The sequence below is a fragment of the Varroa destructor genome, unplaced genomic scaffold (assembly GCF_002443255.2).
Source record: "Varroa destructor unplaced genomic scaffold, Vdes_3.0 BEIS01000006.1, whole genome shotgun sequence".
Taxonomy (NCBI): domain Eukaryota; kingdom Metazoa; phylum Arthropoda; class Arachnida; order Mesostigmata; family Varroidae; genus Varroa; species Varroa destructor.
In genome coordinates this window covers 22,552,523-22,578,288 of record NW_019211459.1, presented here as the reverse complement: position 1 = coordinate 22,578,288, position 25,766 = coordinate 22,552,523, and the positions used below count along the sequence as shown (strand labels likewise).

General features: G+C 41.1%; 1 protein-coding gene and 2 long non-coding RNA genes across 12 annotated transcripts in view; 2 read left to right on the top strand and 1 right to left on the bottom strand.

Annotated features, from left to right (window-relative positions):
• LOC111253430 (uncharacterized) overlaps nucleotides 1–25,766 on the top strand; it is a 440,857-nt gene that overhangs the window by 367,454 nt on the left and 47,637 nt on the right. The window lies entirely within an intron of this gene.
• LOC147754996 (uncharacterized) lies at nucleotides 704–21,805 on the bottom strand. 3 transcript variants are annotated; one of them, XR_015330152.1, is made up of 5 exons: nucleotides 21,344–21,805; nucleotides 20,666–20,939; nucleotides 5,004–14,688; nucleotides 4,319–4,581; nucleotides 704–2,235 (listed from the first exon to the last, which is right to left on the bottom strand). It is a non-coding gene; the product is annotated as an uncharacterized LOC147754996 (long non-coding RNA). The 3 variants fall into 3 exon arrangements; XR_015330151.1 differs by having other exon boundaries at nucleotides 4,319–14,688; XR_015330153.1 differs by having other exon boundaries at nucleotides 4,319–10,092.
• LOC147754997 (uncharacterized) lies at nucleotides 14,674–21,220 on the top strand. The gene is made up of 5 exons (XR_015330150.1): nucleotides 14,674–17,393; nucleotides 17,871–18,122; nucleotides 19,169–19,322; nucleotides 19,737–19,977; nucleotides 20,635–21,220. It is a non-coding gene; the product is annotated as an uncharacterized LOC147754997 (long non-coding RNA).

Genomic DNA, 25,766 nt, shown 5'->3' with positions numbered 1-25,766 from the left:
CAAAGTCATCGCGGTGTAAATACATCGATTTGATATTCAGCATATTAGAGATTGGTTTCCCACTACTTAATATCGAACTATTTATATACGTGAACCTCAGTGTTATGTGTCAATTAGGATAGCTCGCAGAAGACAAAAAAAGAAAGTGCGATTATATCTATATGCGTAAATAGTTTCCAACAAAATTTTTAAAAAATCGAATGGTAGGTTTGCATATTATAGTTTACGCTCTTTGGTCCCTTTTAGCTGGATCATTATTTTACCAGGACGTAAGTTACTGCTAGAGATGCCTATGTTGGATGCAAGAACTAGAAACTGAATGAAGTGACACTCGATAAGCCCTGTGGAAAGAAATCGTCTTTTTTTTTCCAAAGTACACCCGCCTTCAGAGAAATTTTCTTTTTTTTGATATATGACCTTAATGTAACTTTAAGGGTTAGCGGTCCACTACATATATTAACAACCTAGTAATAACCCATTAGCTTTTATTATTAATATGTTGCGCTTTCGTATCTCGTAGAAAAACTGTTCTAGTCTTGTACAGGTTTAATTTATATTCAAATATACTACGTATAAATAAAAATACTTAAGAACCAATCGAGTTATTTACGTTACATGTGTAGTTAGCTGTACGGAGGTAGTAAGGATAACATTTATCTAAATATACCTGAAAAGATACCTACAGATAATTATAGAGAAAATATCATCATTGTTGACGAAACCAGAGGGACACGTTTTGATTTCAAATTAGATTGTATTTTTAGTATTTTATACAGTCTCACCAACTTTTATACCTTAGCATAATTTACGTTTTAGAACATATCGTGATTTTTGTGTTTCGTGCATATCTCACATCAACAGAATTAATTGAATTGTAATTTATGCCATTATGGAATACGTAATACAAATTTCCATCTACACATTTTCATTTTTTTTTTAACACTTTTGTTTATTAAATAATCTTGAGTTATGATGAATGATCACTTGAGTCGTGCAGCACGCACGATTTCTTGTGCTCTATTCAGCATTCTAAATAATCTAAGGTGTAGGGCCTCTAGAGTTTGTTATTATTTTTGCACACAAGAGGGATCAGGTACAGCCCTATCCTGATATCATTTCGTTAATTGGTAAATAATATCCACCTAATCCTATCCATACCTAATATAACAGTAGGGATAATTCGTATTCTTTTCATGTATATAAACACTAGAAAAAATTATAAACAACGAAAGATGAGAAGGCTAAGGGTCTTTTCTTCGGTCGATGGGTCCATGTCTTTCTCCTACGGACGTGCACGCGTTAAGGTGCCTTTTAAAGTATCCTTGCAACCTGAACCATTGTGAACAGTTGGGACAGTTGTGGCCACCTTCATGGAACATGCTCATATGTCTTTGCAGATGCTTCTTCTGGAAATATTTTTCTCCGCAGATATTACATTTGTTCTTTTTGTCACAGCTCATAAACGGGTTAATAATAAGCTGAGAATGACCGCCATTGTTGCTGACGTCGCAGTCATTTTTCTTCAACGATTTTTGGCTTTTTCTCACATCAACAATGCTTTCGTTCTCCGAGTTTGTACCCATTGTCACCGCTGAATTCAACATTAATTCTTGATGAATTTTTTTAACGTGGCGGAGTAAGTAACGTTTTCTTTTAAATTTCAAATTGCAAAAACGACATATAGTGCCTGCATGATCCTCAGACTGTGCTCGCTTCTCTTGACTATTCATATCTGTATTCTGTATTTTTGTCGTATCTATCGTAGAGGGCGTCATCGTCGCCGGCCTCAATGTTAGCTTTTGATGAAACTTTCTAACGTGACGCATCATGTAGATCCTCTTTTTGAAAGTTGCTTTACAAAAGCGACAAATCATGTCCATGGAATTCGGAAGTTCTCGGTTTAGACCTTGTTTCTTAGGAACCGTCGCAGCGATTTGGGAATGTTTCGACACGTCCTGCGCATTAAGTCCTGAGCAAAGTGGGGCATGTTGGCGCAAATATTTAATCTTCTTGAACGTTTGAGGGCACTTGAGACACGGAACGCGTCTGTGAGCTCGTTCAATATGTTTCACACGCTCTTCGGCTGAGGAGCCTTTGAAAGAGCATATAGCACAGCGTTTCATCATTTTAGTTCACTGAACAGAAGCTTTTGTTGGAGATTTTCGTTAACCTCGCACAGAAACCAGGTATCGTATGCGCACAAACGATGCAGGCGATAGAACACGCGTAGTCGAGCTACATCATAGAAGTTCTTCGTTAAATTCAGGTCGTTTGATCGCTATCAATCATTTCATAGGAAGAAATCGACTTGTGGCTGTACAGCTTTTCTTTTACATCGATTTTAGAAGCTTGCCATAGTCTGCTGTTAATGTTATATGGGAAGAGGACGATTCACGAAATGCAAACAATTTAGTCAGTAAGGGGGCGCTGCGGTTGCTCAAATCGTGTAAAACTAGGGGGCGAACCGATCGCCCGATTCTTTAACCCTTCCTTTAATTTCCGTTGGTGGAATTCTATTATATCGAGAGAGTCTAATTTGGGAATGGTGTTGTTTAAACAGGTGAATGATGCCCAGTAAACTGTTGTTACCCCAAAAATGTAGCACATTAAGATTTTAATGAGATGTAGTTGTTGAAATGTAATAAACCTTGCTTACATGTTTTTATTATCGTATTATTTGAATCATACTTTATGTAAGTAACCCAAATATCGATTTAAAAACCTAATTCTGTTGTGAACAATTGTCTGTGTTGTTAGCAAATATTGGGCCTGTGCAAGCAATACATACACCAATTTACATGCAGTCAGTCTTTCCCTACGATGAACGTCTTTTAAAAATCTCATCTTAGCGATGCACAATTCTAAAGCTGATAAATATGCTTTTTTTTGTGTCAAAGCATAAAGCAAGAAGTGAAAGGTATCTACATACATTCAATTCACGTACACTGCCATAAGTTCGAATATGCACACATGACTGTTTCTGCAGTATTGCCTTTGGTGCTGGACTGGTCACCTCAGTTATGAGGATCAATGCGTTGCGACGCAAAACGGAATTAGGACCTCTCTCTCCCGTTTTCTCAACAGATATCCGTAAAGAAGGCGTAAATTAAATTATTCCAAAATATTCGAATCGTGATTTGCGTATAGATTACTCAGAAAAAAAGTATATATATGTAAGCTAGTGCTCTTTGGCATTTTTCATTTGCAAAAGCGTTTGGAAATTTGGATCATTAGTGTTAAAATACGGTAAAATTTTTGAGGAGTGGGTGATTATAAATGAGAATGAATCGAACGAATGGTGAAACATATCAAACTTGCCTTATTGAAGCATTTCTTTCTTATACGCAACCTCCACAAGTCGGCTACAAATTAGGGTACGCGGATACTTGAACATATGTTAGGGATCCGCACTTAACAAAATATGCTAACTAAAAGTTCTTTGTTGCTTAAATTAAAAAACACCTGAACATTTTTTAAGTTGTTTTATGTCCTACGCCAGATTTTATTTTAAAGAAGACAAAACGGGAATCAGATTATAGCAGTTATTTTGTTGGATATTCAAAGAGAAATTTTAAAAAATGTGCCCTTTATGAATAGATTTTCTTGCAGAAAATACATTATGGTGCCAAGATCGAACAATGCAAAATCGGTGGAGGGTTTTAAATGTGCGGATTAAAAGTGCTAGGTAAACTTTCGAAAGTGTCTATTCAGGCGAAATCTTCAGCTAAACACGTAGGTGACTTTTACTATCAACAAAGAGTTCCTATTCAATCCTAAAATCAAGATGTTGTTTCTACCGTCAAGCTTTACTTTTTGGTTGCGAGCTCAAACGGCATGAAGTACAAAATCCGCTTACAACAAAACTAGAGTTATTTCATTCAAGCGGATATTGGGCCAGTGAAGCCTTAACAACACTTGGGCGGTCCTACAACCATATAAATAAAAATTGAGATTTCTACATTCGGTTTTTAAGTCGATCTGCGATACTTCGGACGGCTGCCTCTACGGAACGCAAAACTTGTCTATGCGCGGTTTCGAACCTAGACCGCCCCATGTGTCCCTAAGTTGACGGCGCAAACAGATTATTACCGTACCACTGCGGAGCCGATCTATATCCATCTTTCTAATCAAGCGCCAAGTTTACTCTTAGCTTGTCTTAGCATTTCTTCTACCCGGAAGTGACAATGAGGATATTTAGTCGCACCGCCATGGCTGCTACCTGAATCCTTGTCCTGCGATACCATAGAAAAGAGCGCCACGGGCTAGCTAGTGAAAAAACAGAAGCTTAAAAAAGGAAAGTCTGGCCAAAGGATCTTACCTTGGAAGCTACGTTAGCCTTCTGGGTGTAGGTGGTTCAGTGGCAACTGGGTTGTAGATTAGGCTCATTGTGCGTTTTCGCTTGGTGAGAGAATGTCTCCTACAGTATTGGGCGATCTGTAGGCGTCATCCGCCTATATTTCTCACATTAGACGCTGATGTAGGAGCAACAACAACTGCACTTGTCTGTACAAAGCAAAGTTCGTCGGGGCACGACCTGTTGTAGCTTGCAGGTGTCAGGCCACGGCCCAACGATGTGTTCAGCTGTAAAATTAATTTTTATCCAGAAATTGTTCCTACGAGTAATTGGCGCCATTAGCATCAATTACTAGGTTACAAACAGGTGTTAAGTCGGCATTAGATATGGGTGTTTAATGGTATATACATATCCACAAATAGACATAGTGAGAAAATGAGAAATACAGGACGCGGTTCTTGCGGGTTATTGCATAGTGAGGGAACGCTCACAGAACGCTCGGGGGTAACCCGGCGATCACCATTTAGCGGCAGGAAGTTACTAAGCACAGTAAGGGCAAGCGAGAGAGTGAAGGGAGCATATACGAGGGGCTGCAACCAAACTGGGATGGACTCAGCAGAAGAGTGAAGAGGCATGGGCCATAGGTGTGGATGCTGTTTAGGACCCATTGGAGGTCCCACGTGCTAAATTGCAACGCACGGTTACTTACACAGTTCTCGAGTTACTTGTTGTCATCTACTGTGATCATGTGCCAGCCAGCTCACTTTATCGATAGATGGTGGAAAGCGTGAGCCTCAGCTGGATATCCGGTTTCGTAGAGTAAAAGAGGTGTCATACTAAGTCGGTGTTTGTATGTATGGGTGAGGGAATAGGGGGAGGGGAGGGGGGCAAAGTAGCTGCTTTTCTGCCCCAGGGCAACCCGAGATGAACAAATCGAGAATGTGCTTACTTCTATGAGCGAACTCGAGGCTTTACCGAATAGAAAGACTGGCACTGTGCACTAAGATACATGAGGGCGGGCTGCCGACATAATTTGGTTTTTATGTCTTCTGACCGCAGAAGTACAGTACGGTTCTCCAATGCATGTACACTAATTGTGAGAAATATTTTAGTCGTAATATAAACATAGAATCGATTCTATTTAGTCGTTTGACTGTAACACAGAAATTACGTACGTTCTTAGCTAAGCAACTCAACGAAATCTTTTCGATTTGGTGAGATAAAATTACAAGTAAAAATTTTGTATCGCATTATTATACTCCGTATTGGAGTGTCCGAGCACATGTTTCAACACGGCAGGCAGCTGAGTATTTGCTGATCAGTCCAATTCTTCTATAGACTGAATTGTGCAAGCGAAAGTATGCGTATCGAAATGCGAGAAACGCGTTTATGTTTTAGATCGGACATTGTAATCGTATGAAAAAAATTAAGTTTCTTGTATTCAATAGACGTTAGGCTGTTTAGGCAGCAGATGGTCCTCCAAATTGGTATTATCGTATGAGAAATTTATCAAAGGTGGCTGAAATTTGATGTAATAGATTTACTAAAACTGTTGGAACGTCTTCATTGGGACTTGAGATAAAACGCCTAAAAAATGAAAGTGAAAAAATCGTTAGATTTTACAATTTTATTGCGACAAAGACACAAATGCTGTTTAATGCCATCGAAAATCTGTGTTGCTAAGGGCCGGGTAAACTTATTCGGAAAGATAGGTGGACCTGTTAATTTTTTACTGAAAATTCCGATACGCAAATATGAGAGGTACTCCCTGCAGTGATCGACTAGTTGTGACAAAAGTTGATGAGCTTATTGTGAAAATTTGGCAAGAGTCGGCATCATCCAGGCACTGAGCATCTATCACGAACCGGTTATAAACCATTTAGAGAAAGCAAACTGCAAAAAGAAGTTTGATGGCCGGTTGCCACGCGAATTGGCGCAGAATCATTTGTCCAATTGTTCCGACACGGGTGCTAAACAGGGCACCACATGTGACAGTACCATAGTAGAAAAAATAATTGCTTTACAATCTGTGACAAGGAGCTAGTACCATGTCTTTGGTGGGACTAAAAAGGAATCGCGCATTAGGAGTCGCTACCGTTTAGCAAACGATTAGTTCAGATTTTTACGGTCAACAATTAACAAGATTACAACAAACCAATAAAAAAAATCACCGCTGGACTAGTGAACAGAGAAGGCGTCTGCTCCCACCATGACAGTGCCAAATCACATATATCATGAACTGTCCGGTTAGTACGTCCGTCTTAACAGGCCCGATTGTATATTGTGAGGCTATTGTCTGATCGTCTGGGGCTATTGATCTCTTAAATGGTGTTAATTAAGAGATGCAAAAATTATTTATGGCAATTTTTCAGAAATCACATAAGTCCTACAGCAGTGGAATTATAGTGTTCCCATAAAAATAACAAAAGGTCGTCTATCAAAATGGCGCATATGAATATGTTCCGCGAAGTCGACTTAAAACAGTCAGTATTCTTGGACTACTTAATATTAATACTAGATATAATAAGAGGTAAGTTAATATCTCTGTTTTTAGTCAGTTTGTCAGCATCAATAGTGTTTTTTTTTTTTTTTATTTTTATTTGCACACCGAGAATCAGAGCAGTCCGAAAAGCCTTTCGGTCAACTCTGACTGGCACGAGCGCTAATTAATTGATTCAATAATTTCAATGGTCCAAATTTTAGCAAAATATGAATTATACGTTTTGGGTATCGTTAATCGGTCCTGGAAGCGTTTCACCGAACTTTTGTTTTGTAACGTAGAAAAATTTCGATGAGAAGAAATAGTCCCATTACCAGTTCAAAGCCAGAAGACATTTGTCAACACGTCTAGAACTTCTTTTTAAAAGCAAATTACATAATATGGATGCCGATCGAATGAATGTGCCAAGCAGTAACTTCACAGTTCGCCTAATATTCGGCCATGGTAAGCTGGCCGAGTTCAACTAGGAAATAGAACTGATCTTTGAAGAAGATTGAAAAACAAGTTTCTTCTAATAGTCTATTTTATTTATTATTATATTTATTTAATAATTTTCTAATAGTTGTTGATTCCTGGAGAGTTTCAATGTATCACTTAGTTTGAATTGGAAATTTTCTATATTGGGTCATCGAACTGATGGTAGCTGTTTTTCTTGATTGGTTCAATTTTCAGGTAATTCGTTGTCGATGTTCTATAAAGTACCAGTATCGTTTTGTTTCTATCACATTATTTCACCTTAAATTTGGGCTCTGAAAAGGGGTATGTCATCTGGCGAAGAACAGTAATTTCGACATTTTTTATTCGTGTTTAACCGAGGCAGAGAACCTGTTGAAACAGCTGAAGATTTGTATGGCATATACGGCAGAATTCTATGGCTCAGAGTGCCACTCCAATATGTGCCATACAAAAAAGCATACGCTATTTTTAAAAACCCTCTTGGTTAAGCTCAAACTTCAGGCCCTCCAAATGTATTTGAGACGAGTTTTTAGGGAAATTTGCATTAAAGGCTTGGCCCTACGAGCGGTAACGGAACTGTTCATCTACTCGGTGAATCCGGGTTCCATAGAACGCATCATTAGACCTGCGAAATAAAAAAAGAAGATACCTACCCAAACAACTATATTATTCAAATTGAATTCGGCAAATGGGGCAAGAAGTTGTGGCGACTCGTTCTACCAGATTATTTAAGCTAGATAAAGACACTTGATTCGAGTACGGCCGATTTACTTGCTTTGGAGCATAAGAGATTGTTTCTGTTTCATAGAACGGTGTGCATATGAAGCATATACCTATGCCATATACCTGTACGCATGTTCTACTGGAACTCTACAGTAAATTAGGGCTACACGGTCGTTAGCTCGCTAATCATGAAATTCAGCTAAAAATCAGCATTAGAACATCGAGTGATTTGAATTCTATTAAACTGCGATCGCCTCTTCACCAGACAAATCCTCGCCTTGCCGTACGTACGTCAGAAATTTACCATTGGACATTTTGTGTGTATACGTACAAATATATCTTTCTTTTGAACGGTTCAAATCTACGTAAAGCTGAATTGCAAAGGTAAGCCTGTCGGTAACGTGCTTGTATCCATTTTGAAAGCAAGTCGTTCAGCTTAACATGCAACACAATTATACGACGTATAAACGCTGCACAGCTTGAACATTGCTTCCTAGACGGCGCTGCCCACGGGCGAAGGTTATCATCATAATGTTGTTAATGTATTTACGTCGTTTCTTTCAGCAAGCGCATTGAAATCGACGAAGATGGCAAGGTTGAACGGAAACGAATAGGATATTACGTAGACGCCGCTGCCGGCTCGCCACCCGTGCTAAACTCTTTCGCTAAACATGTTTTTTAGTGGTGGTCGCGAATAACAAAGGAAAGGGCCGTCCCATCTAAGCATTTTCGTGCCATATATTCCTCTCTTTGAAACTTTTTTCATTCTGAAGGCTCCAGTCCGGCAACCATCCTTCCCTTTGTCCGCCATTTCAGCACATTTTGTTAATACTTCGCCATGGTGCCGACTGTCCTTGTGTATTGTACCGGTGAGTACAATGATGATATAGCTTTATATCTATGTACAGTGTCCTGATACCTACCCTGAGCATACTCCCGAAGAACCCCATCGCCATTGGCTCTTGACTTTGTCACTTCGCTGTTGTCCTTCCTGAACTTTATTGTAGCCGAAGCAACAGCAGCCTCTTGGTGCACCTAACGTTCTATAGCGAAAAAGGAGTTCGCCATAGAGTCGCTACATAGGGACCACAGTTGATAGCTATGCTGCACTAGCCGTTTGGCTGGTTGGCCTGCCTGGGGCGTTCGGCCGATAATCTCTCCAGTTGGGTATGCCGCTCGGCCTGAGCCTTAAAGACTCGCCTAAAACGAAAACTAAACACATGTATACGCATAGCCGCGCTCACTCCTGGTGACAACGACCCATCGCAAGCCACACTTCACTAAGGAAACGCCGTACTACAGCAGTGGCAAGCAGATAGATAAGTATTCAATGGCGGACACTGTGTATGGAGTAACTTGGGACAGAATGGGGGTGCCACAACGCTTGGCGTCGAACGATCCACCCAGCCAGATTTTCGATGGAGTATAGGCTTGGAGTCAAAGTCGAAGTCGACTTTGGGTATTTTAGAATCACCCGGGGATATCTCTGGGAAAGCGGTTTTTCCAACCAGGTCAACACCCACCAACCGCGTGTAGTCTGCAAGTGTGGTGCGGTCATTGATAGATTTGTAAGCCAGGCCCTTTAATGGTGGTTGAGTAAGAGTAGACGAAGAAGGAAGACGCAAAAGCGGCTGGCGAATCGCTGTTAGTGTAGAGCGTTACAGGGATGCATAGCTCAACAAATGCGTTTGCTTCCGCCGACTTTCGTTCTTTTCGTGGTGGCTTTTCGACAATGTGTGACATGTAGAGGGAAGAATAAGGGCCACTGCCACCCGCTTTATGACATGGGTTCTATACGATCTCATGAAGTTGGTCAACAGTGGAGGACATCAAAGCGCACGAAATTATACAATGGGAAAAACGGGGAGCGTCCTGACAATTGAGTATATCCTCTTCTACTCGGGTGCTCGATTACCGACAAAGTGCAGATAGGCTCAAGCGAGATGTAGCCACTGTGCCGTGCGTGACTGCCCCTGTTAGATGTTGAAGATCTTAGTGTTTGAAACCCCTTCCGATGATCTCGACGCGGATTCCCAGTTAGCCAGGCAGCATGTCCATAAGTGCTGATGCGACTAAACATAATTTATATGAAGATTCCATTAAGACCACCCGTCACATGCTGCAAGTACAAACGTGAAAAAAAAAAAAGGTAAAGGAGTTGAGCTTTTTACGACCTCATATACCAGCCCAACTAAAAATAAGTCAACTTAAAGAAAAAAAGTCAACTTAAGAAAAGGCCCGTGCTAAAGATACGGCGTCAAAATCATAGCAGCCTTGTTTTGTTCTAATAAAAAAACGTCATGCATGGCAATGAAAAAACTTTAATGAATTTGCAATGACTATGAAACTGATTAATAGAGGTACCACTAGGCGTTTTGAACCGTGAGAACTTTCGTCAATAAGGGCCAATGCGACGCAGTTAACGTTTGTCCTTGTTGTCATTAGCAAGGAGCGGTAAAAATCTATCCTAATATTGTTAGTTAATGGAAACAGTAAACACACATAGTACCACACACGGTCGGCAATAACCTCTCTGAGCTCCACTGATTTCTTTTTATTTAACTATAGTACTTTAATCCTGTTGCCTCACGCTATTGGACTATTGTCCTAAGGACCTTCTGTTTAGACAGACGTGGTTATTTGGCCGAAAGTGAGTACCAACGAATGAGACCTAATTTTGGCACAAAGTCGCTAATATCAATATTATATACGTAGCAAGTTTCGCTTCTATGAAGCCATTGTTTTTTAATATAGTTATTTGAAAATCGAAGAAACCGGGGTTCGTTACGTATTTGGTCAATAGGTGCTACACAACGCATAAAACAACGCGTATAAATCAGCATGCCTCTATACCACTTGGGGCAGCAGGCCTGTCTGTGGTGGAAAGAATATTTCCGGCGGTCTAGTTTTGGTATTTAGTAATAAATCTTCTATAGCCGCTATGTTTAACTCAAGAGGACTCCGCAGCCATATTAGTCTTATCTTATCCACCTAGCAAAACTCTATACGACATAGTACGACTTCGCATATTCACAGAAACACTACCGGGGAAGGAAATATCGTGTTCAATAGAAACTATGTTCGTTCCAGTTTAAGATCATCTCTTTTGTTGATATATGCCTGAAGCTGCCATTTAAGACCATTTACAAATCGACGATTCTATTGATGTCTCTTGAAGCTCATTAAATTGATGCGATATGGTGAAGTCAATTCAACAATTGCAACTCGTACAGTTGATGCTAGCTAAAATAGGTAAACATCCTTTCGTAACAAGTCACCAATCGCAAAAGCCCAAGCCCTTTCTAAAATTTAAGCGTTTATCAGTGAATTTCATAGTCTCTAAACGCTTCTCGAGTCTTCAGGCAAAACAATTCTGGCAATCATTACCTCAGGGTACTGCAGCGCTCTTTTTTATTGCTCATAAGCAGCGCTCGTACCAGACTCGGATACTTTAAGAACACTTCTATTGCACGAGTGTTTCAATTGATAAAAGTGTGTTTTTATTAAAAAAATGATTTCACGTCTGCTTTTTCTTTCGACAGCATTTTTACGAGACGCGTGTAAGCACTCAGGGCTTGTCAGTTTCAGTGCTTTCGTTTCCTCCGAGAGTCGCATAGTAGCGGTGGGTACCCCATGCCAACCTCAACGCTTTGTCTTGGCAGATCGCTTTTATGGGCAGTTGATATCCATAGGGTAGCAGGCTCAACTTAGCAACTGCCTAATGTCATTAGTAATAATACGAACATTAATTGGGTGTGTCAAAGGCTGAATCTCGCCTTACATGAGGTAAACATGATTTTTCTCCTTTCTCTTTAGTGTTTTTCATTACGCAATTGGGTCCTCTTTCAAAACTTTATATCTACGCGAAGATTATTTACTGGGACTGTAGATTTCCATATAAATATTGATCTTTGATTATTTTTCGATTTAAACTTTAAGAATCACTGCTTAACTGTTTCTTCTGTATATCCGGCGTAGCACATAAAACACCAATTCTTAATAGTCAAACAATGCATTTTACTTGCCAGTGCCGATTCTCTGCGGCAAGTCCACATAAAAGGTTGTTTCTTAAAAATACTTTTTGTATTCGAAAGATATTTGTGCTGACCTGATACCTGTGGATAGTTGTTACCCATTGTTAAACAAATAGGATCATCGTTAGGCATTTTGAAGACGATCATGTATGAACATAAATCCTACCATACTTCAAAAACACACATCACCACCAGGCATATGCCGTACTAATCCCGCTATCATGGTAATGTATAACATTATTAACGATTTCAGTTATCTATTACCGATCAAACACAGTACATAAGCGGACAGCTTTTTTTCTTGGTATATTGCACCCTAAAGTCGCTTTTAAAAGTGAACTTTGGTCTATAGTTTGAGCGTTTATGATCGAATGAACAAAATTCCGAAAGGAGCGCTGAACCTTGACCGATTATTCAGAACGCAATGTTTATACCAAAAAAAAACTACTTTTTTCGTGAACTTATTCAGCATAAGGCTAACCCATCCGTTCGACTTTAGCCATACCCACTCTATGTAGCATCATGGACATCAGCGAATCGCTGCACCCTCTATAAAGATGCTGCCGAGTGAAGAAAGTCTGTTGTACGACGCTCACTTACCCGCCATTTTCGTTTTGCTCGCCAGGGTGCCTGCTCTTGTTTGGCTCAATCGACGAGCGGCTAAAAAGCGTAAATTGTTTTGTTATCGATATTCGAAGTTGATTCAGCCCGTTGACAGCCAACGGTGACTACACTGCCTTCATGACGCGCTGCATTGGAATTCAGCTGCTCATGCCGCTGCTGTGCTGTGGGTACGTTGATCGTCTCTTGTTTCGAAAGTCACACCACAGTTGACGGTCGAACGTTAGGCGTTACTTTGAAAGCCACCCGAAAAGGCCCTCCCCGTACTGCTCAAGACCCGAGCTCTGCCCCGACCGTCACTCCGCCGCGGCGATGTGGCAAGGCAAAGAGCTCAAAAAGCCAAAGATCCAACCAACCAGCGTTAGTCCTAGCGCTGGCCGATCCAGGCCATCACCGTTTCCCGCTACAGCAGGCTCTTCATGTTTTTCTTTCTTGCCTTCGCTCTCCATTCGTCGCACCGCTGCTACGTAGCAGTCGAGCAGGCAGTAGCACTATCAACATAAGGGGCATCGGCGTTGGCAGTAGCCTGAGTGAAGTTTTGCCGGGGCTGGAGAGAGATCGGGAAGGGAGGCAGGCAGGCAGGCGTGAGCTCAGGATCTTCGTTCTCCTTTTTCATGGTGCTGCGCGTGCCACCTAATCGGAAGCTGGTCGCCGGGCCAGAAGAGAAGGTGGTAGTGGTAACATAGAGGGGCGCCTAATCGACGGAAGTGTCCCCTCATTGTCGGACGGTGTACTATGGTAAAAGGTCCCACCTTGAGCTTGCCCCTTAAGGGCAATGTGTAATACGGCGCCTTTGGTTAGGTGGATAGCCGTTTGGGGCAGGCCCACTATGGCAGCATCGAGTGGCAAGCATTCTACGCTGCCGGTGATGGCGTACGACCACGACCGATGATCCGACCACCGCCTTCTTCTCGTTCCTAAGGTCCTGTTCCCACTTTCCGCGGATGGACCATCACCACTATCAGGGTTCTCTCGTTCGACGACGATGTTCAGCCTTGGGGCGGCCCAAAGAGAAGCGGTATCTTCGAAACGTCATTGTCATTCACAGCTAGGCCACTTCGGCAGTGGCAACGCCGAAACTGTGTGTGCGATGCATGAAGGACAGCAGTTTTGCCATAGAAGCATATCCCGCCTCCTAACATAGTATGGTAACCGCTACAAGCATAAGTCGATGACGTGCTGCAGTATGAAAGGATCTATCGCATTCCCCTTCTAGACTCAACAGCAACTCGAAGAAGTCAACGGGCAGCAAAGGAGTAGCAAAGATGAGGCCGAACCTCTCACAGACCATATCTCTGTCTCTACGAAAAACATAGTTTGTACACTGGCCGGGATTATCACACTATTGGGTTTGGTGCAGCTGTGATCTGCAGGACATAATTACTCAATGGATGGACCCGGTAAATGACCACCTACAAAATATTAAAAGCCAATGGAGAATAGGTTGGTGCGTGTCTACCGCTCTCTTGGTCAATGGTTCTGTAAGAAAACCAATGACCAGTTCGGTTCTCATGGCTGGTCGGATAGACAAGCAAACGTTTCGGTGTTGGGAGCCTGTCGTAGAGCATTTTGACACTATAACGGAAATGGACTTCGTTACCTGGGCATCCGAAATCGCTTCCTGCTGGCTAAAGAAACTGGGAAGTGTGTTAATTACTAGACATGGAGGGAAGAGAGCACACGTAAGATTGGGCAGAGTGGTCAAGCGCTGAAATTGGGGAAAGGTACCTGTACCTTTCGTAGCTGGGACCTACCCTGTGGCAGTTCAGTGTTGAGCGCCATTAAGGCGGCAATCAACGACACAGATGCACCATAATTATGCAACTATTCATAACAAACGAGTGAACAATATTCGATACATTGGTGCGGAAAAAAAGTCATCACTATTGAGCCTTAGTTTACTGATCCTAATGTCTTGTACCGTTTATATTGTGTAATAATAATAAAGAACTTTCCTTCTTCATACGGGTTGTCGAAGCAGCGATCCGCTAAGTTCTTTCAGCCAGAAGCTTGGTCGTGCAGACAGCCATATCGATAATGATAGTATAACCGTATTATATCTGAAATCAAATAACTTGTGTGAGCTCAAATCCATGAATCAGATATGATAGATTATTTATTTTAGGCTTTTTTGTTCACATATGGCGTAGGGCATCTCGCCAGCTAGCGGATGCCATCCTGTACAGTGCTAAAAAAAGGACAATGAAAATAACGGTAGTTTGATAAAGTTCCTGCGAATACGGCCAAATAATTGAACCGGGGATCTTTTATCGAGGGAAAATGAGTCATTAATGTAGCCTGTCCCTTTAGTTATTAAAACACAAAATCCTAACGCTGCCGTATATATCTACAACTTAACATTTCTTCCTCGCACCCGCTGATATGTACCCTTGCACAATATCCATCACACCGTTTATGACGCACCGCTCTGCCAAAGAAGGGGATATAAATATCGAATTAATATTTTCACGTTTCACAATTATCTTTAAAAGGATTTAAGTAACTAATTCGTTTGTGTCGTTCTGTATAAGAACAACCGTCTGTGCGTTCGGTCTGAAGGATCTCTATAAAGACGGTTTTCTACAGAGTACATTTATACAGGCTACGTACATGTTGGTTTTTCTTTGCACAATCATCTGGACAGCTTAAAAAACAACAGAAATTCAGTAGAATCCTCGCTTCGTTCATCAATGCAATTTTGAATGAATCTTCTGAAAGCAATCATCCTTCATTGATGACGATACGATCAAAGCTAATAGTCTAGAGCGAAACTTGTCTTCGAACAATATGTACATACAAACAAACGTTATTTGAAATGCAGTCAACCCTAATGGCCAGAACGAAACGGTATCCTGACTTGTTTTGGTTTGTTATTGCACGTAATATTTCCATGGCTTGTTTTACCCTCGGCGTTATAGCTACCTTGAAGCCCAAGAAGTCTATCTCACTATGGTCCACGGATTTAGCTAATAAAATTACTATGAAATGAAATCGCCACATCGTCGGCAAGTGACGATGGTCTGTGATGCTTTGTCTGCCAATCATTTAAACTCCAGTCGCTTAAAAGCTGACACACGTTTACAGGCAGTCAGATGCACTCAACGTTCGTTTTAGCGGGGGGCTGCTGCCTGTGGCCGGTGTTAGCCGTCGTGCGCTGTTGCGAATTTGAGTGTGTTCTTTGCTGATAGCAGAAAACCGACAGTGGTCGGCAAAATGGAGAACGTCGTTTCCTATTTGTCGTATTTGCAATGACGGCACGCCCGTACCCCCTTTTGAGTGCATCTTTGCACGCAGTTCATGGTCAGTGACAGCTAAATCCAACGGCCCCGGCGTCGCGTCATTGTAGTGACCGTTCAGCTACAATAGCTAAGCACTGAAGATCTACGACCAGCCCTGCTGCAACCTCCGAAAGCTTTACGGTGATTCCAATGAATTGAATGGAAAAAGGAGACTTCGTCCTTACTGAGAGCGCATCACCAGGAACAGGCTTCGATGTAGGTCGAGCTGAGCAGAGTGGATTGAAAAGGAGCTCATGCATAAACCCCACCATTCTCTCCCTCTTTTGCTTAACGCGCAGTACTCGCATATACGACCTGAATAACAGTGTTATATAGGTGTAAGGGTGATAGTCCATCTGTCGATTCGACTCAAATAGCCAGGTTTTTTTTGTAGCTTCTGAGGCTCAGGCTAGAGTAGGAGCTCGCCGTCTCCTGATCTGTGTCCTCTAACAAATCGGCTCTAGTTGCGGTGCATGCAAGCTTCTTTACGCTGACGACTTTTTGTACATGTTTTTGTGTGTTGTGTCTGCTGAGCTTCCATCGGGAGAAACGACCACAGAAGATGACGTTGTTTTTCGGTTTATTTTAAATTGTACTAACTTTTGATATGACAAAATTTGCCTATTACGGTGATTTATGTGGCCTTCCGTAGTGTTTCTCCATTGGTTGGGCGACGGTAGCATCCTTCAATTAATAAAGGGGCATTTATGGCTGCGGTCCGTTGATCGATCCGTTTTTCGGACCTTTGGCTATCGCTTCGCGTCGTTTACTCTCGAAAGAGCTGGAGGGACGCATAAATTCCAATAGGTGCAGGAGTACGAGTTACACACTGCTAAAGCCTCATAGAACCAAAGGTCGTTATATAACAAGACCACTTTATGCTGTCTTTTGCCACTCCAGGGCCTTTAGATTGTCGACTTTTTCACCCAGTTCGTCAAGTAATTGTAAACAGTGATGCCGAATAATCCGCAATTACCATGTACTTCTAAAGTTCATATTAGAGCACCGCTTTCAAATGCATTCGAATCCGCCGGTATCGACATTGTTTCCTTTTCCAATTCCTCGTCCCAGAAATTTTCTCATTAAGCTAGTACGCTGCACAACCAACGAAATGTGATAATTTCGTCTAAATTAGAACGAAGGACCACTTAATACGAATAGTGTCGTCTGCAGACTAATCACTTACGGACGGTGTCATGGCGCTGTGACTGCTCCCATATAGCAACGATTGGATGCGTACAAACTAGGCAAAGGCACAAAGTACACGTGCCCATTGAAAGAATTTTGCTAGGATGGAGTAGTTGAAAGAGAAGGACGACTGGAGAGCGATGGGGGGGCATGCGCTTCTTAAAAAGACTTCTATCCGTCGCTGAAAGAACGAGTTAGCGCCAAGTAGCACCCAGTGTAAACAGCAGAGGCCACGAGTCAGTAAAACAACACTGGGAGATTATTTACCATTAGGTAGCCTTCGAGTTCATCAGCTGGAGGTTAGTAGACGGGCGAACTGGCGGTTATACAGACAGTTATTATGAAGGACCACCTTGGCATTATTAGTGCAACATTACAATGCATAGCAGGTTGAATTTTACTGTGCATGTTGCGTACTATGTATCAGTGGCTGGGCAATATTTGCCCCCCCCCCCCGGGAACTTTCCTATCACAAATGAGGTAGCAAACCCAACATTTGCTGAGGGTAAGGAATTTCTAGAGCAGTAAGGATAATAAGAGTATTTTTACTGCATAGTTTATTTAAGTAAGCTTAAAAAGCAACTAGATTCCAACTCTATAGTACCATTTTTAATTCGTGTAGCACCTATGAGTGGCTTCTTCTTTAAACTGGTAAGGGTAACAAGGTATTACATAATTAGAAAGTTTTATATAATCCTCACTTATCCCTGAGCAGATACCATTTTTTTCCGATTCCTTTAACCAAAAATATATTTATTCTGCCCTTTTCCTTATAGGTCAACGACACTCTCCGAGAACACTAGTAAACTGTGTACACGTCGAATCGGCAATCCGGGAAGAGCTCAGTTGACATACCAAAATAAATTGAATTAAATCCAAGTTAAAATCGTTATTTCTCAGAAAAGTTTCAGCTGAAAATTTTGTATGCGATGGGAGATTTAGCTGGACTTAATGTAGCCTTCCAAAATTTAGAAAAATCTCAGAAGCCGCTCGATATGTGTGCTCGTACTTCAAGGAACTGCAAAGAGGTACTTGATTTCCTAGCATTAGACTACTGCTTGTTGGATCTCCCATTTTCACTGTCAAGTTCTCTTGTTAGGCCGTGATAATTTTCCTTAAATTACCAGAATGGTTTTTTCGAAATTATTCTCACAATGACGCAAACATAGGAGCTTAATCTGTTCCGAGGAACTTAGAAGGATGTAATATTTTACCCTGCTCCGACTCCACTGGGGTTTAATCAGGTTGAACTACAAGTTAATAAGACAGTTAATTCTAGATAATATCTAATTTTAGTCTTTAAGCACAAGTGTATATGTTATCCGATAAATCTTTAAATTGGCTAGTTTTTAATGGTATTCCCATATTTTGTGGATATATAGAGCCAATGCTATACAAGTAACGATTTTTAAGCGTTTATTTTTTTGAGCGGATGAATGTATTATTCAGTTTTTGTATCAACTAACTCTCCAAACAATTTTATGTTATGACGCCTTTTTCCTGCTTCGAGCAAGACTTGCTGAAGGGACTCAATATTGGAGGAGCTATAGTTATCACTTAGCACGAGCGTCCTGCATCATAGGCGGGTGACAGTCTACCTGAGCGTACACGTACACACTGCACGTTTCGTTGGGATGGGCAATAGGGAGCTGAGTAAACGCACACGCTAGTCAAAGTCATTTAGACTGTTATAGCATCAACTGTTCCCCATTCATGAGCCGTTGGTGGCTCAGAAAAGAACGATTTATATGCGTCAGACCTTTTTTTTACCAGGACAGAATTTAATAAATGCCTAAGCGCTAAACGTGTCTTTTAAACGTTCAGATACTCATCAGAGCGCTTATTTTAAGAGGATATCCTTACTTGACAAAGATTGTACACTGATCAGCCATGGTACAGCTAGCCACTGGTAGAATCAGATCGTCACCAGCACCAGATCAGTAGTATTTCTTGACCACTGATCTGGTGATGAACTATTTCTAGTTTGTTCGAACAAGAAAATTTATGGCTTTGACCCTGTGAATCCATCATACCATATTTACTATTGTATCATCTTGGAATAATTTCTCTTTAGAAGGTATAACTGCTGAAGACTGCCATAGTAACTGGAACGTTTCAACAAAAGAATGGATGTTTGGAATTTGTGGGAACCTAAAATGCCTGGAACCGGAATTGTGGTTGTTGATGTATTCCAGTACAATTAGATCATGTTGGTACAGTGCGAGATGGTAAGCTACCCGACAAACTTGTCGTTTCAACTGTTGACTGGTTTTGAAAAAAAAAAGTTAGATAAGTTGCCTCTATATTGAGAAATCGTACAGTTCGACGTAAGCGCTATCGTCAGCTAGGTATTTCTTTCAGAAATTTGTCCAATACAAGAGCCATATATACGTATATGTATAAAAGATAATTAGAGCTATAGCTTTCTGAGCCACTTTTAGATAGAATGGACGCTAAGTGACACCTTATCAGTTGGAAAGGGATAGCTATTCAAGCATTTTCGATAGTTCACAGGACCTTATAAGTAGTTATTTGCTTTTTCGTATATTGACGAATTTTTAAAATAAAACATATTTCGTAACGATATCATACGATCCTTATTCTGCAATTGCAATAAAAGTCATACTATTCTTGTGTTCTAGGTCCTGGAATGATTCTAAGCAGTTCATCCTGAGATATTTATCCGTATTACGGTTGAATAATTGCAAGCTACAAGCTCGTTTCTGGGGCTTTATGACTTACGATTTATCCATAGCTAGCTAGAACCGCTAGCTTCTATGCTGCCTGTCCCTTCACTGTGGACTAGCTTCGGGTCCGGGCTGATTTTCCGCAATTTTTTACTATGAGGCCCATATATCCATCAGCTCATCGATATTAAATCAGGTGTGTATCTATTTAGAATATTTTTTTTTGTGAAATATACTGGGCCAACACCATCATCTGTGTCATAATAAGATGCTATATTTGAATTGAGACGCCCTTCATATTCTACCAACAAAAATCTAGCCGTCTGAACATTTCTATTTTTGCTACTGCCTTCAGTGATCGCTTTCTCCCATATCAGCCACAAGTCTGGATCCTGACGTTTAAATCTTATCGATATTTTCGTACAGGAGGAAAGGCCACCAATTGAATAATTTTAAAACAAAAGCTTATTCCCAGCACTTATAAAGTATTAACTGTATATAATTAATAACTTGGCATCGTTATAGCAGTTCTACGGGGTCATTTTTGTGACAGATTAAAAGGCTGGAATAAGGCAGTTCTCAAAAGTGTTATACGACCACTGCAGGAAATAAGAGTCATGCTGCGCATAGACTAGAACCTGATGCTAAAAAAAAATTCATTGTGACAATGTTGACGCACGCTACCGTTGACCCGATCACAGATTCTGGTGTTTGCCCCACCCGAGTTAGCCATTTTACATTATTTTCAGGCGAAAACAGTCGGCAGAACGAAGTATTTCCTTTTTTTCATGTTAGGAGAAACCATTTTACCACTGTTTTAAATATGTTATGGCCTGTATATTTTTATTTACAGGCAGTCAACACGTTTCCGGGTGACAATTTACCTTAGTCTATGTCAACTCGTCGCACGTCTCGGTCCAGTATTGTTTTGCTACGTCAGTTTTTCGCGCGTCTTGCTATCCTGGCTTTTCGTTTTGTCCGGTGGCAGTACTTTGATTCTTTGCTTGCTTTAGGAAGAAGACATTGTGATACGCCTAGCAACAACGGGGGCCAATATATGTCTGGGCTATGGGCAACAGCCGGAGTGGTGCTATCGCGGTAGCGAAAATATTCCCATTGAAATCGATGAAGTTCACTTATTAGACTGCTAAAGTTTTGCTGTAAGCAAGCGTATGGACCTGTTACAAACCATGTGACCTTTGAAGACCAAAGCAGGTTGGATTATTTAAAAAAAAAAAAAAAAAAAAAAAAGCTTTCGAATTCAAACGATAAATCCCACGAAAGTTTATAACTGGCTTTCTAACAAAGAGTTATTGTTATGATGGCTATACTGACCAAAGATCCGATTTTCCTAGAACCAAGTAAACTAGTTTTAATTCTATCCTTATTTAGATAGACTCCAACTGAGTACGAATAAATTTAGAAAAAATTTAAAGAAAGTTTTCAATCGTCGTTAAAGCCCAAACTATTATACATACGGTTTTGCGGAATCTCACAGTTATTGATGAGCTATTAATTATGAAATACGCTGATTTCTACGATTGAAACTGCACAAAACCCACCTTTGTGATAATCGGCAATAATCCCAGTTATGCACTGGGTAGATCGCTTCGACAACGCCGACAACGGTTTCTTCATCGCCGCAGATTAGTCTTCAGCCGAGCAACGCCATAGCTCTAAGTCCAACTAACAGACTCTTTCGACCCGTTCACTGCCTGATAGAAAGGCCCTAATGGTGCATTCTAAGAGTGCCGTTCGTTTGCACGGCTGGGCCTTGTCAAGGTCACCATCGACCACTAGTGGGCTTGTTCCCGTACGGCGACGTTGTTCTAATCGCAGGTGCGAATACGCCTCGTTTGAATCAGGCACACAATTAAACGATTCAGATACGTTATGGCCAGTGAGAACGTGTACCTGGTTCGCCTATTTCAAACTGAGAGTATTGACAATGCTGTGAATAAAGTTCCACCTTGGCTTAAAATTTCACGACTGGCGTATCGTACACGTATTGGCAGTCAACTAGAAAAGTGGTGCTTTACTCGTACAATATTTTAAATAGAAGACCACACTCAGATGACAGCCCGTGATGTCAACAATACCATCGTAGTCAGCAATATTGAACTTGGATGGACTGGGACCGATTTCGTTAACTATTTCAGCGATGATAGGTGTCTGTTGGTGATAGGCCAACGGTGGTGACGAAGAACATATATTTATGGTTCGACGCACGCGCTAGATTATCCCATAACTAAGGTTTATACGAATGTCATATCAATGGCGGCTCTTTCAAAAGATGTTGGTCATCAGCCCAAGTGGTCGTTGTCCTAATTGTGATTGCCTTGATCGCCTAATTGCCGTTTATCGGAATCAGCAATAGGCGTAAATAGGATGTGTGCCTGTTCTTCTTATAGGTTTGGATGTAAATAGGGGATGAGTTTGCTATGAAGGTATGGCCTTTCATAAACACAGGCATCGTTGAAAGCCATAAATGTGCGATTAAGCCATAAGCTTGTACAATGGTTAGATTAGGACATTGGATCGTTCCGATAGATCAGACAGACCAGCAGCTCACATTAAAATGCGGTCTCCGAAATTTGCTGTCGCGACAATAGTTGACGAACGCGTTCTTCTCGCTGCTAATTAAATTGTTACGTAACGTTTCTTACCCCGCAAGTCGTAACCCGATTGTACAGTAGATTCGCTAGGAAAAGTTTATATCAATTACTACGAATCTTTTCGAGATTAAACAAACAAACGGACTCGTAACCGTTGATTAAACTATCAAGGCGAGGATGGATTCAAACCTCGAAATTAAAATGGTCAATGATTACCAAACGTAGCGTCCATAGTATCCGGACCGTAGGGCCTCAGGCCTCTCAAAGTAATTGGACAATCACTTTGAAGGAATAACACTTCTAGAGAAAAAAGGGGAGAGAGAATATTGTATAAATTAACTGCGTATCTTCGACAAGTTAACAGTGAAATCAAGTTACATAACCTCTATTTTGTCGCTTAAGGACGCTTAAACTTGGGGTTGGATAGCTTCAGAGCCCTTTTGGTAAGTGGCAGTACGAATAGTGCCGCTTAGCTGCGTGCATAGAGTTTAAGAGTTAGTGTGATCTGCGCTAATCATAGATCATGTCAAAATTTATTACCCGTCAACGTGGTGGTATTTCAGAATTAGTACTAAAACTACCCATTGCGATATATTGACTAGGCAATTAGCAGACGATTAGGTCATCGTAAACATAGTCGTCGCTACTTGAAGGGCTGAACAGTTCATGGAGAGGTTTCTTATCGTAGAACTAATAATTTGTCCTCATTTAGTTCCCATATAATTTTCTGTAGCATTAATTTTTATCTCACTAAGAAAAAAAATCGGGATCTGATATTTCAAAGCGAGCGACTTTTGGAAACTGACTTATAGGTTTGAGGCACTACATTGTACGGCGAAATCGGAGCTCTCTACCGATCAAGAGTGGACATAGTTGTACCCTATGCAGGCCTCAACGCTAAACGTGATTAGACGCAACGAATTTTCGTTATTTGTATCTTTTTGACACCAATTTTTCCGCGCGCTTACCCTAAGGCAGGAAGTCTTAGAACCTGGTGAAGTTATCGTAAGGAGTTAAATTTTGTTCGGTGTACATCGTGTGTAAATTGAAATTTTGCCTTATTCTTAAGGCTATAGCTAAACAAAAACAGACCTTTCAGGAAATTTTTTCTGCATGTACTCGAAGTACGATTTCTGGTGGCCATGCTTATTCAGTAACACCACCGTCCACTTTAACTTAGGCTTCTATCCGAGGTTTTAGCATTTATTGGTCATTTTTCGGATTACTCCTTTTTCAGTTCGCAAATAAAACTTCCGATAGCTATCGTCTGATCGGCACAGACAAGAATTCTAGACTGATAGCAAGCTGAGAGTCTCAAAATGTGCGGGCTCTAAAAAAATGCAACAACGCCCTAGAAAGCTAACCGTTAGAGCTCATATGCACCATCCAGTCAGCAATTGCTATTGTTCTCCCTAAAAAGGCCGTCAACTTCTGCGCCAAAAAAGCTAATCTAAACCCTATTGGAAATCTTCCGTTTTTCTCAAAGAAGAGCCCCTCGAAAGTTTCAGGAGCGGACTGAAAACAGGCAAGAATGTAGGTTTCGAGTAACAGGCAAATTCTAATTGGTGAAGGTTCATCCGGAGCGAAAAAATCGTGTAATAGCTTGCCTTCGCATAAATTCGAAAAATTACACACTGTTCTTCGCCATCATGACTTCGCTGTCTTATTCTAAAAAGAAGTGGGTTTTGTCGGATATCAGGGGTGAAGGATGAACACTTGCCCGTTACGATCAATACCCTCCAAGGTCACCCCCAATTTAAATGCGCCATCCTAGATATAAGGCAAGCTTGGAAAGTTCGCTATCTAATTTACACAGTCCAATGCGAAAATGCTCGTAGCGTATTCTCTACTTGTCGTCACCTTTCTTCAGCGAAATTTCTGTGAAGATTTACTGGCATATCGCAAAATATTTTCTGTAGATCTCAAGTACAATTGAAAACGTGTGTTGCCTCAAAGCGATTGTCCATTGTTGAAAAACGTTTTCTCTCACGGGAGGTTTTGCCTTTGTATTATAACTGTTTTGGCATACATGATCGACGCCTTGTCTCCCAACCTCTGTTCATCTTTAGCCTTAAGGCCTAATGTTCCCCGAGATATAAAGACCTCATACAATTAACATGCCAATGTAGAGAGCCATTCTACACAACTGCAACTGCTCACGACAATTGTCGATTCTATAGCGACTTACCTAATAGGTAATAGATGTCTGCGAAGAAACAAAAGCAGGTACTTACGAAAATACGAATCAGCTGGCCGTGTTCATTATTGACGAACAGTCCAGTTGTGTACGTCTCGCTACTTCTGCATTAGGAACGATCCGTCAGGCTTAACTGCCTTGGGCGATACATTACAAATAATGCCCAAGACACAATTAATTTCAGCCTTTGTTTTTGAAAAATGTTGTCGAATAGTTATTTTTTCAGATCATCCTCAGCGTTAGAAGTTCATTTGGACAGAACGAGGTCGCAACTTACGAACCACTACGACTGGCCGTTGCTTGCCTTCTTCACCGCAACGTTGTCCTTGAGAATCCTTTGCTGGAAACGTTTGCTGGAATCGATCGTTCAAAGTGATAACCCTTTACTTTAAAGTTAAAAGCTCAGGTAGACTTGGTGTTAGATGGTTCCAAGATCCAGGAACGTACGCCTAATTTAGATATCAAAAATGGAATGCGTACAATCCAGAAATCGCTAGGCCCAACCACGAAATCTGACCGCAGCTGTCGCCGTTGCCTCACAGACGTAAAGGGATCGTAGGAGATGAAAACAAAAGACGTCGTGAATTATTGATATAAATCGACTGCCCGCCAGTTGCCTATCTTGTTTTTCTCGTTCGAATCGAGGAGCGGAACTACGAAATATCGAGTTGTCGAAAAACCGCTGACGGCTCTACTAGCTAGATGGCTTTCAAATTCTCAAACAGTATGAGTCGTTGGCATTGATGTCGTTTGAAAGTTGAAATTTGGCATAGTCAATATGCTAAGCCGGTTCTTCAAACTTACGACGGGGAGCTTCGAAGATAGACAAAATTTCTACAAATATTTTGCTATGTTTCACAAGCTTCTTGGGTTAAAAACACAAACACTGCTCGGTCCCATAGAAAAATCTGAACTGCTAACGGTCAAAATAAATAACCCACAGGTGGTTCTGTCGTTTCCGTTGTGAAAATTTTGATATAAAAGCTGCTCCTTGCAGCAGCTAACAAGTTACAGAAGAAATTACCGTAACCGCTGATCAAGACCAACACACCAGTAGCTATAACGTCACCAATGGATTAAGCATCGATCATCAATCTGCGTCAAAAGACTGGCTGCAAAGGATAGCCCGCTATGTTTTTATCTGCGAAATTTCATAGGAACGCAACGAAACCG